General features: G+C 43.7%; 1 protein-coding gene across 1 annotated transcript in view; it reads right to left on the reverse strand.

Moving 5' to 3' along the window:
* Window positions 1-14,843, reverse strand: part of LOC115092544 — a 447,216-nt gene that overhangs the window by 174,913 nt on the left and 257,460 nt on the right. The gene's annotated exons all lie outside the window — the stretch shown is intronic.

Consider the following 14,843-nt stretch of genomic DNA (forward strand, 5'->3'; position numbering starts at 1 on the left):
TCAAGTCTTTTCTGCAAGTAAAATAAGCATCCTGGTGAAAACATGGCTGTTTCCCATTCCTTGAATCTCTGAGGCCTTTGGGATTATGAATGCTGCAGAAGGTCTATTGTTTATATTATGTTATTATTTTTAGTTATTAATTTATTGACTGCATTTATTTATGTTTTTGTTGTTATATGCATTTTACTGTACATCGCACTGGCCAAGTTTGACCTGCAAATGCGATATATAAGAAACTGTAAATAAATAAATAAATAAATAAATAGATAGATTTGAAATAGGGGGCTTTATTTATTTATTTATTTATTTATTTAGTTGTTTTTATATACCGGCATTCATGTAAAAACATATCACGTCGATTTACATCTCAGATTAAGCATCGGTAATTGAAATTGCATTTAAAATTAAACATTTAAAAACTAGTTAGATAATATCCATTTTGCTTAAAATATCTAAATAAAAGAAAGATAAAAGAAATAACTATACATTGAGAGATAAAATCATAAAAACTAAAATAAAAATAAAAATAGCAAACAGAATCAAAGTCAACCGTTGTTATTGAATGCTTTGTTAAAAAGCCAAGTTTTGACTCCTTTCTTGAAGACTTTGATGTTAGTTTCCATTCTCAATTGTGATGGTAGAGAGTTCCATAGGTTGGGTCCGGCAATGGATAACGCTCTTTCTCTAACAGTATTAATGTGTGCAGATTTTACAATCGGGATTGGTAGTAACCCAGTATTAGCTTCGGATATTTCCCAACCTGTATTAGCTTCGGATATTTCCCAATCTGCCTGTGGGTAATAGTATCCATGTTGGTCAATGTCATGCATACTCTTATCTGGAAGCATTCTGGGGTGGATAGAAGAATAGGTTTGATGATTCAAATCTACACCAATTTTTTTCCAGTCAAATATTATTCTCAGAGAAATCAGGTGCAAAATTTCTGTAAGTGATTTTTCACTGAGAAATAATCAATTCAAAATTGCTCACATAGTTTTACTTTGCTTATTAGTACAAATCCCACAAGTAAAAAATATCTGCAGTATTTGTAAAATCATGTAAAGTTTGATTATTTACCCCCATGTGCTTTAGTCACTAAAATTTGGAAATGTAACCAATTTATAGTGGAAAATTATTTCTCGTTTTGGACAAATAAAGTAATCTTATCCTATGTTTAAAACACAGGGCTTAGAGATCCTGTAGGAATTATCCTTCCACAAACAATCCATGCCTGGTTGCTTCTGGTGCTTTTTGAAGGAACAAAGTAAAACTTTCTATTGTGCATAGCTCCCTGATTTGAAGTTATAAGTAGCTGAAATGTTTTTGTATTTTTAAAGAAAAGCTGTTCAGAAGTGGGGGATTTATATAAAGCTTTTTTTTTTTTTTTAAATTAAAAAAACAAAACTCTGTAGGAGTGGGTATGTTTTAGCCTTTGTCTTCAGTGAATAACTGAAAAAGAAAAGATCCCATCAGCAAGATGTAATAGAACAATATGTTCACTTGGGTTTGGTGCTTCTTCTTTTTCACTTATATTCCCCACTCATCACACTATTACTCAACAAAAGAGTCTCCTGCAGATTTTATATGTAGAAGGTAGGCCTTTCTGTAAGTTTTTCAAATAGTCTCCATATTCTAGCTGTCAAACAACTATATTTTTAAAGAGGTGTCAAATAATGGGAAGGAAGCGTAAGCCAAGAACTCCTCGCAGAAGCCTCGGCGAGCACCCTGACTGGTCCGATGGACGCCCATGTCACGCACAGCGGCAGAGTAGTGGGAGACCAGCCGCTGCAGAGAGGGGGAGGGGAAGTTGAGCTCCCCTCACTGCCTGGTTCTATATCACCGTTGAGTCCCGCGGAGGGGACCCCACCGCTTAATCCAGCTGCCAGGAGAGACGTATTGACTACGGGGGAGGAAATTCGCGACCAAAGAGTGCAGGATTTCCTACCAGCGTGGCCCGCAGCAGTACCGACGGCAGCTTCTAGCCCCTTGGAAGATCAGGGGCAAGGCAGTGAGGAAAGGGGAACCTCAGCAAGAGAAACTTCGGCAGTTGCTGGTTCTTTACCCACAATAGAAATTTCATCAATGGTAAGACCGCAAGTCTTTTCCTTTGAAACATTGTGGGAAGCCATAAATGAGATGAGAACTAATATATCACAGCAATTAACACCAGTAACAGAACAAGTAAGAAGGCATGAAAAGAAAATGGAAATGTTTGAAAATTCAAATTTGGAATTGGAACAACAGACTGCTACTATTCGAACTGAGATAAAAGGGTTGCAACAAACACAGTCAATGCTGATGAAGGACAATAAGAGCACTGTTCAAAGAATAGAAAATCTTGAGAGTTTTGCAAAAAATCGAAATTTAAGATATATAAATTTTCCACAACTACCTATGAGATCTTCAAGAGAAGTTTTCAATAAGTATATGTCTGAAATATTAAAAATTTCTGAAGATATGATTCCAACGATTATGAAGATATTTTATGTATCAAAGTTCAGAACAGAAGCAGTAAATCAAGAAGGTGACTTAGAGACTCGGAGATCTGTAATCGATCAGCCTCTCAACTTAACAGCGATTTTGGAAACATCTGATACAGAATTTGATTGTGATATTTGCATTAGAGACTGATAGGGAAAGGTTGTTAAAATTAAGTATAAAAAATAGAAATGAAAGATTTCTTGGAAATTTAGTGAGAGCTTTCCCTGATGTCTCTTGAGAGACGCAGAGGGACACCATACGTTGCATTCAGGATACGTATTCGACGGGGGGCAGATACGTTGCATACGTCCGTATGGCATCTAGATACGGTTATACGTCGAACCCTATTCGTTACCCGGCTAAAATTAAATTTACTACAACCCCCCCCCCCCCACCCTCCTGACCACCCCAAGACTTACCAAAACTCCCTGGTGGTCCAGCGGGGGTCCGGGAGCACTCTCACACCCTCAGTACCAGTTCAAAATGGCGCCGATAGCCTTTGCCCTACTATGTCACAGGGGCTACCGGTGCCATTGGTCAGCCCCTGTCACATGACCATTGGCGCCATCTCGTGCTCCTACCATGTGACAGGGGCTGACCAATGGCACCGATAGCCCCTGTGACATAGTAAGGGAAAGGGTATTGGCGCCATTTTGGTTCCTGGCACCCGACGGCACGAGTGCAGGAGATCGCTCCTGGACCCCTGCTGGACCCCCCAGGGATTTTGGCCAGCTTGGGGGGCCTCCTGACCCCCACAAGACTTGCCAAAAGTCCAACGGGGGTCCGGGAGTGACCTCCTGCACTCGGGCCGTATTGCCAGTATTCAAAATGGCGCCGGCGCTACCTTTGCCCTCACTATGTCACAGGGGCTGACGGTCGGTGACATAGTGAGGGCAAAGGCTAGTGGCTGCCAGTACTCAAAATGGTGCCAGCGCTAGCCTTTGCCCTCTCTATGTCACAGGGGCCGACCCTCGGCCCCTGTGACATAGTGAGGGCAAAGGCTAGCGCCGGCACCATTTTGAATACTGGCAATACGGCCCGAGTGCAGGAGGTCACTCCTGGACCTCCGCTGGACTTTTGGCAAGTCTTGTGGGGGTCAGGAGGCCCCCCCCCAAGCTGGTCAAAAGTCCCTGGGGGTCCAGCAGGGGTCCGGGAGCGATCTCCTGCACTCGTGCCGTCGGGTGCCAGGAACCAAAATGGCGCAGATAGCCTTGCCCTTACCATGTCACAGGGGCTACCGGTGCCATTGATCAGCCCCTGTCACATGGTAGGAGCACAAGATGGCGCCGATGGTCATGTGACAGGGGCTGACCAATGGCACTAGTAGCCCCTGTGACATAGCAGGTCAAAGGCTATCGGCGCCATTTTGAACTGCATGGGATGGCTCCCGGATCCCCCGCTGGACCACCAGGGAGTTTTGGTAAGTCTTGGGGGGGATCGGGGGGGGGGGGTTGTTTAAATTGGTGGACGAATAATTCGGCGAAAATTCGTTATATCCATGGGGAATCGCGATACGTTTCGCTTCCCCACGAATACAACGAATATTGGCACATCCGTTGCAGATTGCCAATACGTAGGGACTGAATGCACACCCCTAGAGGAAAGCCTTTCTCCTCTTGAGACCGCAGGTCTTACTAATTGGGGCTAGATATTTCCTCAAATTCCCATGTAAATGCGTGGTTAAATATTTGCAAAATGCTTATGTTTTTTTTGATCCACCCCAGTTAACTCAGTTCTTGGTGGGGAAGACTCCCTTAACAGCTGAAATACCCTCCTTGGAGGCCTCTAGTCTCTCATAAGTAATAATGTCGCTGTAATAATCCGGTTATACCTTGGAATAGTTATTGTACTATTTTCCTTTAAGTTGGGAACAGATCCACCCCCCCCTTTTTGTGGATCTCATGTGAAGAGATACTTAATTAACTTTTCTTTGGTTTAATGTTGTAAAGATATTGTGTATAATTTCAATATCTGTATAATGATTGAAGGTATACTCTTTTTTCCTATCAAGAGTTGTTCTTGAAAGTATTGTAAATTGCATAAATACATTAAAAAAAAAGAATGAAGACCGATGATCATTATAGTAGCCACCTCTGGACTGACTCCATCCTGTTTATATCCTTTTGAAGGATATAATTAGTCTCCATAACTGTATACTTTATTCCAAATAAGGTCTCACCAGGGACCTATACAGGGGCAATATCACCTCTTTTTTTCTGCCGACCATTCCTCTCCCTATGTAGCCAAGCATTTCTTCCATTGCCTTATCCACTTCTTTGACCACATTAAGATCATCAGATATGATCACCCCTAGATTATATTCTTCTTTTGTGCTTAGAAGAATTTCACTCCTATACTGTACTTCTCTCTTGGTCTTTTGCAACCCAAAAGCATAATGCTGCATTTTTTTAGCATTAAATCTTAGCTACCATACCCTAGACTATTCTTCAAGCTTCACTAGTTCCCTTGTCATGCTTTCCAGTTTCCATACCTATCTGGCTATCTAGCTTGTTGTAGGTTTTGGTATCACTGGCAAACATACAAATCTTTCTAATATGAAAATGTTGAAAAGAACCAGACTAAGGACCAAACCTACAGAACACCACTATTAACATCTCTTTCCTCAGAGTGAATTCCATTTACCACTACCTTTTATCACCTCACATTCAACCAGTTTCTAACCCATTCACTTTAGGGCCTAATACCAAGAGCATTCATTCATATTTACAGGTTGCCTATGCAGAATAGTTTCAAAGACCTTACTGAAATCCAGGTGCACTACGATGGTACTCTCAGGTCACTTAGTCAAAGAAATTGATCAGATTTGACTGAGAAGACCTACCTCTTATAAAGCCATGCTACCTCAGATATTGTAATCCATTGGATTCCAGAAACTACACTATCCTCTGTTTTAGCAGCAATTCCATTAATTTGCTAACTACAGAGGTCAGATAATTGTCCCATAGTCCCCATCCTACCACACAGAAATAACATGGTGTTTCAAATACTGCATGTTATCAACCCCTCAAAAAACAAACAATGCAATGCAGGAATGGTAATGATCAGATTTACATGCAAATACATGTAAATCTTGCTCATTACAAGTCAAATTCACGTAAATCAAATAACACACTTGCCTCAAAATTCTCAAGTCCTCTTATTTGATCTAAAGTTAGATACAACTCAAGAGCTATATCTAACTTTCTTCAGGAGCATCAGGATGCTAATATGTATCTTCATGCTCCTGGGGCTGTTAAAGGTCTCAAATGGCTCAAACAGTTGCCCCATCCCAAGTTTAGCAAACCCCAGGGGTTTCAAGAGATTTTATTTATTTATTTATTTATTTATTTATTTATTTTTATATACCGACATTCGATCTGAGACATCACATTGGTTTACAATCAGGTACTGTAGGTATTTCCCTATCCCCAGAGGGCTCACAATCTAAGTTTTGAGATGCCCCTGCCTACCCACTAGGTCTAAGGGCCCAGTGCTGCCATTTTCTAAATGGCACCAGATGGTCAATGTCATTCTTTCCTTTGCTCCATCACATAATTTTGGTTTCTTGCGGGCTGAGGCAATATGTAGAAGGATACAAGATTGTACTGGAGGGATGGCCTATATCTGTCTGAGAGAGAAAATGGGATCCAAACTGAACAGTTCAGATCATATCCTGACAAGATTTCATACTATATGAGGGGAGTAGTGGATGGAAGCTGATTAAGTAAGGTTACCACCTCCAACAAAATCAGTGGTGAAAAACTCAGAAGTCTCACAAGACACACACTTTTGGTAAAAGAAATTACTTTCCTTTTCCTACCTGTTATTGAGTCTTGTCATTGGGGATGTGTCAAATGACAGTACTATACAGTATGTGCTGGTAATATCCCTACAGTTTTATGGATAATTGGATATGTTGCACCAGGGAAGAGCTCTGTGTTTCTGCAGATAACACTCTAAAAGTTAAAAAAAAGAACTTGGAAAGTGTGTAGAGCAGAAATTTCCAACCTTTGGAGAAGCATGGACCCCTTTTCAACCTCAAAAAATTTGGAAGGTGCCCACATACTACTCTTTCATTTATTACATACAGTTAAATGCCATACAGAAAACTGATTCATGTAAAAATAAATAATATGCACTCTAGAATCATTTGTAACATATACATAAATAATGGTTTCTAATATAAACTGTGCTTTCCCTCCTGCCCTCCCCTTATGGCCCCTTCAAGAGTGCTAATCCCTAATGCCCTGCTTCTTTTCACCTACAGCTACTTTCTGAGTGATCTACCTCCTTTGATCCTGTTCTCTAGTTCTCTTCCTCCTGCCCCCCATGACCGCTTCCTGAGTGCTCCCTTTCTGAAGTGCCTTCGCTCCTGCCCTATGTCCCCCCATTACTTCCATAATGTCTTCCCTTCTATCCTCTCCTTTATGTGGCCCCTTCCCTGGTCCTCTCCCCCCCTTCCCAAGTCTTTTCCCTCTTATGCTCTTTCCTCTCTCCTACCCCTCCTCCATGGCCTCTTTCTGAGTACTGCAATATCTTCCCTGGTCCTCCTCACTTTTAAGGTCCCTTTCCAAGTACTTTCACTCCTGTGCTCTCTCTCTTGCCCTCTCCTCCCTGTGACCCATTCTTCACCCATTCCTGAGTGATGACACCCCCATGGCCCCTTTCCCCTGCCCCCACACCATGGCCATACTAATCACTCAGTACAGCTTTTTTCTCTCACTGTCAGGCCGGCAGAGCAGCCAGAGAACATGCTGCAATGTCCAGAAATGCTCCTCAACTTTATCAGCCTGCTGCCTCTTGTCACGTGGAACAATGGTTGTTGAAGGTCCTGACAGAATAATGCTTCCCCTTCCCTTGGCATAGCTTCAGGCTTCTTGTGGTGGTAATTAGCCACAATCTAGTACCTCGCCTCCTCTCCATACTGATTTGATCTTCAAGGTGCAGTCTTCCTCTCCTCCTCTACAGAGGTAAGCATAACTCCATCAAATAAGGTAGGGGGGGGATTTAGGAAGGGCCAGGGGGTGGGTTAGATAGGGGAAGGGAGGGAAAGGTGGGGGGGATCCAAAAAAATGTTCCCTCCAAGGTCACTACAATTTCGGAGCGGCCTTGGAGGGAACGGGGAAAGCCATTGGGGCTCCCCTTGCGCTCGTCGACCCCGGATTTTATAACATTCTTGATATGGAAGTTGGGTCTGGAATGGCATTGGAGAAGGTTTGAAGCACAGCCCAGTGATCTATAAATTTTTCCTCTAGTATCTCCTGAATTTGATAGAGCTTTGCAACCCGCACTGAACATTGCTAATTTGCACCTGATTGAGAGTTGTTTGCATTTGGGGGATCCTCCTCCCTCCTATTTTGACCTTCCCCTTTTTATTACATGTCTTGGCCCTATATAAGATAGGCAGAGATGCTCATTGGGAATAGAGATGTGAATCGTGTCCTCGATCGTCTTAACGATCGATTTCGGCTGGGAGGGGGAGGGAATCGTATTGTTGCCGTTTGGGTGTGTAAAGTATCGTGACCTCCTGCAGTCGATCTCCTGCCGGCGCCATTTCAGCGGGGGTCAGGAACCCTCGCTGAACGACCTCCTGCAGTCGATCTCCTGCCGGCGCCATTTTCCGTACGGAAAACGATTTGCGGCAGGAAATCGCTCCTTGACCCCCGCTGGACCCCCAGGAACTTTTGGCCAGCTTGGGGGGGCCTCCTGACCCCCACAAGACTTGCCAAAAGTCCAGCGGGGGTCCGGAACGACCTCCTGCGTCGAATCGTTTTGGTCTATGGCCGCCGCCATTTTGCGGCGGCCATTATGCAAAATGGCGCCGGCTGAAGACTACACTTAGTGTGCCGGTTTCCCTGCTCTCCCCCTTCCCCCGATTTAGCTACGGACCGCCGCTACGGAGGTAATTTAAGCTATGGACCGCCGCTACGGACCCCCAGGTAATTTAAGGCATTTGGGGGGGGATTTAATTTAAAGGGTCGGGGTGGGTTTTAGGGGGTTTTAGTGTGCCGTGTTTTAGTGTGCCGCTGGACCCCCAGGTAAGTTAAGGCATTTGGGGGGGGGGGGGTTCGGGAGGGTGGGGGATTTAATTTAAAGGGTCGGGGGTGGGTTTTAGGGTGTTTTAGTGTGCCGGTTTTCCTGCCCTCCCCCTTCCCCCGATTTACGATTTTTTGACGATAAATCGGGGGAATTGGTATTGTATCATGGCCCTAACGATTTTTGACGATTTAAAATATATCGGACGATATTTTAAATCGTCAAAAAACGATTCACATCCCTAATTGGGAAGCTCTTGCAGAGAAGCTGTGGAGGAGAAGCTGTCTTAAGAAGTTGGAGGTGGTATTTTTTGTGGCCTCATGGTTTACCAGTAGAAGATTTTGGAAGACATTTGAGAGGTTTTGAGAGTTTGGGCATTTTTGACCAGTCTTTAACAGGGGGGTCAGTGTACCCCTTTCTGATAGAGCTGGATTTTTCAGTGATCTTATCCTGAGATCAGTTACCAGGGGACAGAGTTTAATGGGAGAAAAGAGTTTTATAAAGGATTTTGTATCCAGTGCTTTCGGACCAGTTATTAGGGGTGTGCATTCGTTTTCAATGCATATGTAAAACGCAACGTAATTTTTTTTTAACTTAAAAAAGTGATGAGGCGAAAACGATCGGATTTCCAACTTATTCAACATAGCTACGGTATGTTGAATACGTTGGAAATCGCGATTGTTGATCCTAAATAAAAATTTAAACCCCTCACCCTCCTTAATCCCCCCCCCCAAGACTTACCAAAACTCCCTGGTGGTCCAGCGGAGAGTCAGGACGCCATTTCTATATTCCTTTGCGAGGAGCACGTGACGTCGGCGTCACGTCGGAGTGACGCGGACGTCACGTGATTCCCCGCGCGTTCGCTCCGGGACCCTCGTTGGACACAACCGGAACTTTTGGCCAGCTAGGGAGGGTCAGGAGGCCCCCCCAAGCTGGCCAAAAGTTCCGGTTGTGTCCGGTTGTGTCCCAGAGTAAACGCGCGGCGAATCACGTGACGCGGAAGTCACGTGATTCCCCGCGCGTTCGCTCCGGGACACAACTGGACCCTCGTTGGACACAACCGGAACTTTTGGCCAGCTTGGGGGGGTCAGGAGGCCCCCCCAAGCTAGCCAAAAGTTCCGGTTGTGTCCGGTTGTGTCCTGGAGCGAACGCGCGGGGAATCACGTGACGTCCGCGTCACTCCGACGTGACGCCGACGTCATGTGCTCCTCGCAAAGGAATATAGAAATGGCGTCCTGACTCTCCGCTGGACCACCAGGGAGTTTTGGTAAGTCTTGGGGGGTGATTAAGGAGGGTGAGGGGTTTAAATTTTTATTTAGGGAATCGGTGCACGTATGGACATAGACTCAACTTATGGAATTCTACATATGTCCATATTGACCAAAATTGACCCCCCCTTTCAACTTATGGACTTATGAACATAAACGTTTTGTCTGCACATCCCTACCAGTTATCATGATTGAGGTTAATATCCCTTGCTGGAGGGACTGGATTATTTCCAGTCTCTTGGACCCTACACTCAGTACACTCACTGTGGGACAGAGAGATAATGAGTTTTGGGAAAGTTGAAGTTTATAGTTGTGAAGCAAGGAAATGTATTTTTATCCCTTTTAGGCCAGCGTTTCCATCTGGCTTATGATAGTTAAAGAGGAGAATTTTCCTACCCTTTACAGGGAAGGAGTTCTGGAAAGTGATTTAGTGAGAGAGCAAAGAGCTAGAAGAGTTTGCACAACGGATAAAGCAGTTCAGCAGTAATCTAGGTAAGCGATAGAATTATAGAAAAGCATTTCCTTGACTATGCTTTGAGAATGGAAATCCAAGAGCACATTGTATCATAAAAGGCTTAGTAAGAACTTCCTGTTATTAGTGTAAATGTTAGAAATTCAATTACCTATTTTTCAATGTAGAGTAAACTCATCACAATAATCTCTTAGTCTTATCTGACCATTAATTAAATTCATTATTCCCAAACTAAGGAAGTCTGGTACAATGTATATAGTCTGACTTCCTTCTAGAAAAATATGATTTACATGTACTACTAGGTTTGTACCCTTGTAGTCACCCTTTTGGGAAATAGAGAAAGGCCTCCAAAGAGTCATTATACCCAATACTCCAGAACTTACAACAAGCATGTTTCACTGCCCATGCCATTTCATTTCCACACTGATGCTCAAGTGAAATCTGATACAAACACAGACAGCTGGCATTCACATAAAAAAATCAGGAAGCATAGAAATTGATAGCAGATAAAGACAGAGAAGGCAGATAATGTACTAAGCATTTCTTACATAGATACAAAATGGGGAAAACTCTTTATTACAGATGGTTGAAAGAGCTCCAGAGTCCATTCTCCCATTAATCTTCCCCACTGCAATGTTGTAGACCCTACTTGATCTCTAACTGAACTCTCACTTTGTTACTATTAAAGACATATTAGGGTAGATTTTAAAAGGAGCGAGCGCGGCGTACATGTATGTGTGTTACCCGGCGTGCGCATGTTATAAAATTGGGGGTTGGAGTGCGCAAGGGGTTGCACAATTGTGCACCTTATGCACACTGAGTGCAAGCTGAGCATGCGCCGAGCTGTGCTGCCTTCCCCAGTTCACTCCCAAGCTGCTCCGAAATTGGAGCAGCCTCAGAGGGAACTTTCCTACCCCCACCCCCACCCCACCTTCCCTTTTCTTCTCCTACCTCTCCGGCCCTTTCCCCCCTACCTTTGATGATTTCTTTTTTTTATCATAAAACTTACTTCAGCCCTGGGACTGTAGTAAGTTGTGTGCGCCAGCTGGCTGCCGGCGCGTCATCCCTGGCACAGTGGCAAATATAGCTGCTGTGCAAGGAGCCTGACCCCGCCCCGCCCCTTTTTGCAAGCCCCGGGACTTACACGCGTCCTGGAGCTTTACGCGCGTCGCCAGACCTTTTTTAAATAGGCCCAGCGCACGTAACCCTTTTAAAATCCAGGCCTTTATGTCTATCCCATTCCTTTTTGCATTCAGATACCATGTTTTCCCCCATGTTCTCCAGCATCCACCATTCTTTCTGTTATGAAATACTTTCTTACACTACTCCTCATCTAGAAGATTGGGCTTCCAAATGGCAGATTCAATTTAATGTGGACTGCGTCATTTTTTTGAAGGGGTTAATAAACATGTGGATAAAGGTGAACCGGTAGATGTAGTGTATTTGGATTTTCAGAAGGTGTTTGACAAAGTCCCTCATGAGAGGCTTCTAAGAAAACTAAAAAAATCATGGGATAGGAGGCGATGTCCTTTTGTGGTTTGCTAGTTGGTTAAAAGACAGGAAACAGAGAGAAGGATTAAATGGTCAAATTTCTCAGTGGAAAAGGGAAACAGTGGAGTGCCTCAGGGATCTGTACTTGGACCGGTGCTTTTCAATATAAATATAAATGATCTGGAAAGGAATACGACGAGTGAGGTTATCAAATTTGTGGATGATACAAAATTATTCATAGTAGTTAAATCACAAGCGGATTGTGATACATTACAGGAGGACCTTGCAAGACTGGAAGATTGGGCATCCAAATGGCAGATGAAATTTAATGTGGACAAGTGCAAGGTGTTGCATATCAGGAAAAATAACCCTTGCTGTAGTTAAACAATGTTAGGTTCCACATTAGGAGCTACCACCCAGGAAAAAGATCTAAGCATCATAGTGGATAATACTTTAAAATCAGTGGCTCAGTGTGCTGCAGCAGTCAAAAAAGCAAACAGAATGTTAGAAATTATTAGGAAGGGAATGGTTAATAAAACATAAAATGTCATAATTCCTCTATATCGCTCCATGGTGAGACCGCACCTTGAATACTAGAGATGTGAATCATGTGCCAGATCGTCTTAACGATCAGATTCGGCTGGGGGGGGGGGGGGGAAATCTGATCGTTAAGATATGTGAATTGGAATCGTTTCCGATTCCAATTCACATCGCTAATTTTTTTTTTTAGAGAGGCCCGCGCCGCTAAAAAAAATCCCACCCGACCCTTTAAATCGACCCCCCTTAGCCTCCCCCACCCTCCCGACCCCCCCAAAACCTTTTAACATTACCTGGTGGTCCAGGGGGGCCTCGGGGGACGATTTCCCGTTCCCAGGCATCAGCTGCGCTAAAAAAAAATGGCGCCGATGCCCCTTTGCCCTTACCATGTGACAGGGTATCCGTGCCATTGGCCGGCCCCTGTCACATGGTAGGAGCACTGGATGGCCGGCGCCATCTTTAAAGATGGCGCCGGCCATCTTTACTCATCAGCCCCTATTATATAATAGGCCAATGGCACGGATACCCTGTCACATCGTAAGGGCAAAGGGGCATCGGCGCCATTTGTTTTTAGCGCAGCTGAAGCCTGGGAACGGGAAATCGTCCCCCGAGGCCCCCCTGGACCACCAGGTAATGTTAAAAGGTTTTGGGGGGGTCAGGAGGGTGGGGGAGGCTAAGGGGGGGTCGATTTAAAGGGTCGGGTGGGGTTTTTTTTTATCGGGCCATCGGCGCCATTTTAATTAGTGGCAGCCAAAATGGCGCCGATGGCCCGAGAGCAGGAGATTGCGCCGGGAACCCCCCCCCCCCCCCCCATTGGACCACCAGGTAATTTAACATTTTGGGGGGGTTCGGGAGAGTGGGAGAGGGTAAGGAATTGGTTTTAAAGGGTTGGGTGGATTTAGGGGTTGTTTTGGTGTGCCGGTTTTGCCACCCTCCCCCAAATAATTCCCGTGCCCTATTTAACATTTTAGGATGATTTATGATGATAAATCGGGGGCATTTGTATTATATCGTGCACTCTGACGATTTAGGACGATTTAAAAATTATCTGACGATAATTTTAATCGTTCAAAAACGATTCACATCCCTATTGAATACTGTGTACAATTCTGGTCGCCGCATCTCAAAAAAGATATAGTTGCGATGGAGAAGGTACAGAGAAGGGCAACCAAAATGATAAAGGGGATGGAACAACTCCCCTAAGAGGAAAGGCTGAAGAGGTTAGGGCTGTTCAGCTTGAAGAAGAGATGGCTGAGAGAAGATATGATAGAGGTCTTTAAGATCATGAGAGGTCTTGAACGAGTAGATGTGAATCAGTTATTTACACTTTCGAATAATAGAAGGACTAGGGGGCATTCCATGAAGTTAGCAAGTAGCACATTTAAGACTCATTGGAGAAAATTCTTTTTCACTCAACGCACAATAAAGCTCTGGAATTTGTTGCCAGAGGATGTGTTTAGTGCAGTTAGTGTAGCTGGGTTCAAAAAAGGTTTGGATAAGTTCTTGGAGGAGAAGTCCATTAACGGCTATTAATCAAGTTTAGTTAGGGAATAGCCACTGCTATTAATTGCATCAGTAGCATGGGATCTTCTTAGTGTTTGGGTAATTGCCAGGTTCTTGTGACCTGGTTTGGCCTCTGTTGGAAACAGGATGCTGGGCTTGATGGACCCTTGGTCTGACCCAGTATGGAAATTTCTTATGTTCTTATGATTTATATAAGAAAAAAAACTCTTGCTATAGTTACACAATTTTAGGTGCTATCTTAGGAATTACCACACAGGAAAGAGATCTAGGCATCATAATGGATAATACATTGAAATCTTTGGCTCAGTGTGCTGTGGCGGTCAAAAAAGCGAACAGAATATTAGGAATTATTAGGAAGGGAATGGGGAATACAATGGGGGATGTCATAATGCCTCTGTATCGCTCCATGGTGAGACCGCACCTTGAATACTGTGTGCAATTCTGGTCACCGCATCTCAAAAAAGATATAGTTGTACTGGAGAAAGTGCAGAGAAGGGCGACCAAAATGAAAAAGGGCATGGAATGGGTCCCCTATGAGGAAAGGCTAAAGAAGTTAGGGCTGTTCATTTTGGAGAAGAGACAACTAAGGGGGATATGATAGAGGTCTACAAAATCATGGAAGGACTTGAACAGGTTAATGTAAATCAGTTATTTACTCTCTCAGGTAAAAGAAAGGTTAGGGGGCACTCCATGAAGTTAGCAAATAGCTCATTAAAACAAATTGAATAAAATTCTTTGTACTCAGCACATAGATAAACTCTGGAATTCATTGCCAGAGGATGTGGTGACGCAGCTAGTGTAACTGAGTTTAAAAAAGGTTTGGATAAGTTCCTAGAGGAAAAATCCATAAACTGCTATTAATTAATAAGCAATAATAGCTTGAGATCTATTTAATGTTTGGGTACTTGCCAAGTACTTGTGACTTGGATTGGCCACTGTTGGAAACAGAATGCTGGGCTTGATGGACCTTTGGTCTGATTCAGTATGGCATATCTTATTTTCTTATATTTTTATCTACCTCATCCAACCTCATG

This window comes from Rhinatrema bivittatum, chromosome 1, assembly GCF_901001135.1.
Source record: "Rhinatrema bivittatum chromosome 1, aRhiBiv1.1, whole genome shotgun sequence".
In the NCBI taxonomy this organism is placed as follows: Eukaryota; Metazoa; Chordata; class Amphibia; order Gymnophiona; family Rhinatrematidae; genus Rhinatrema; species Rhinatrema bivittatum.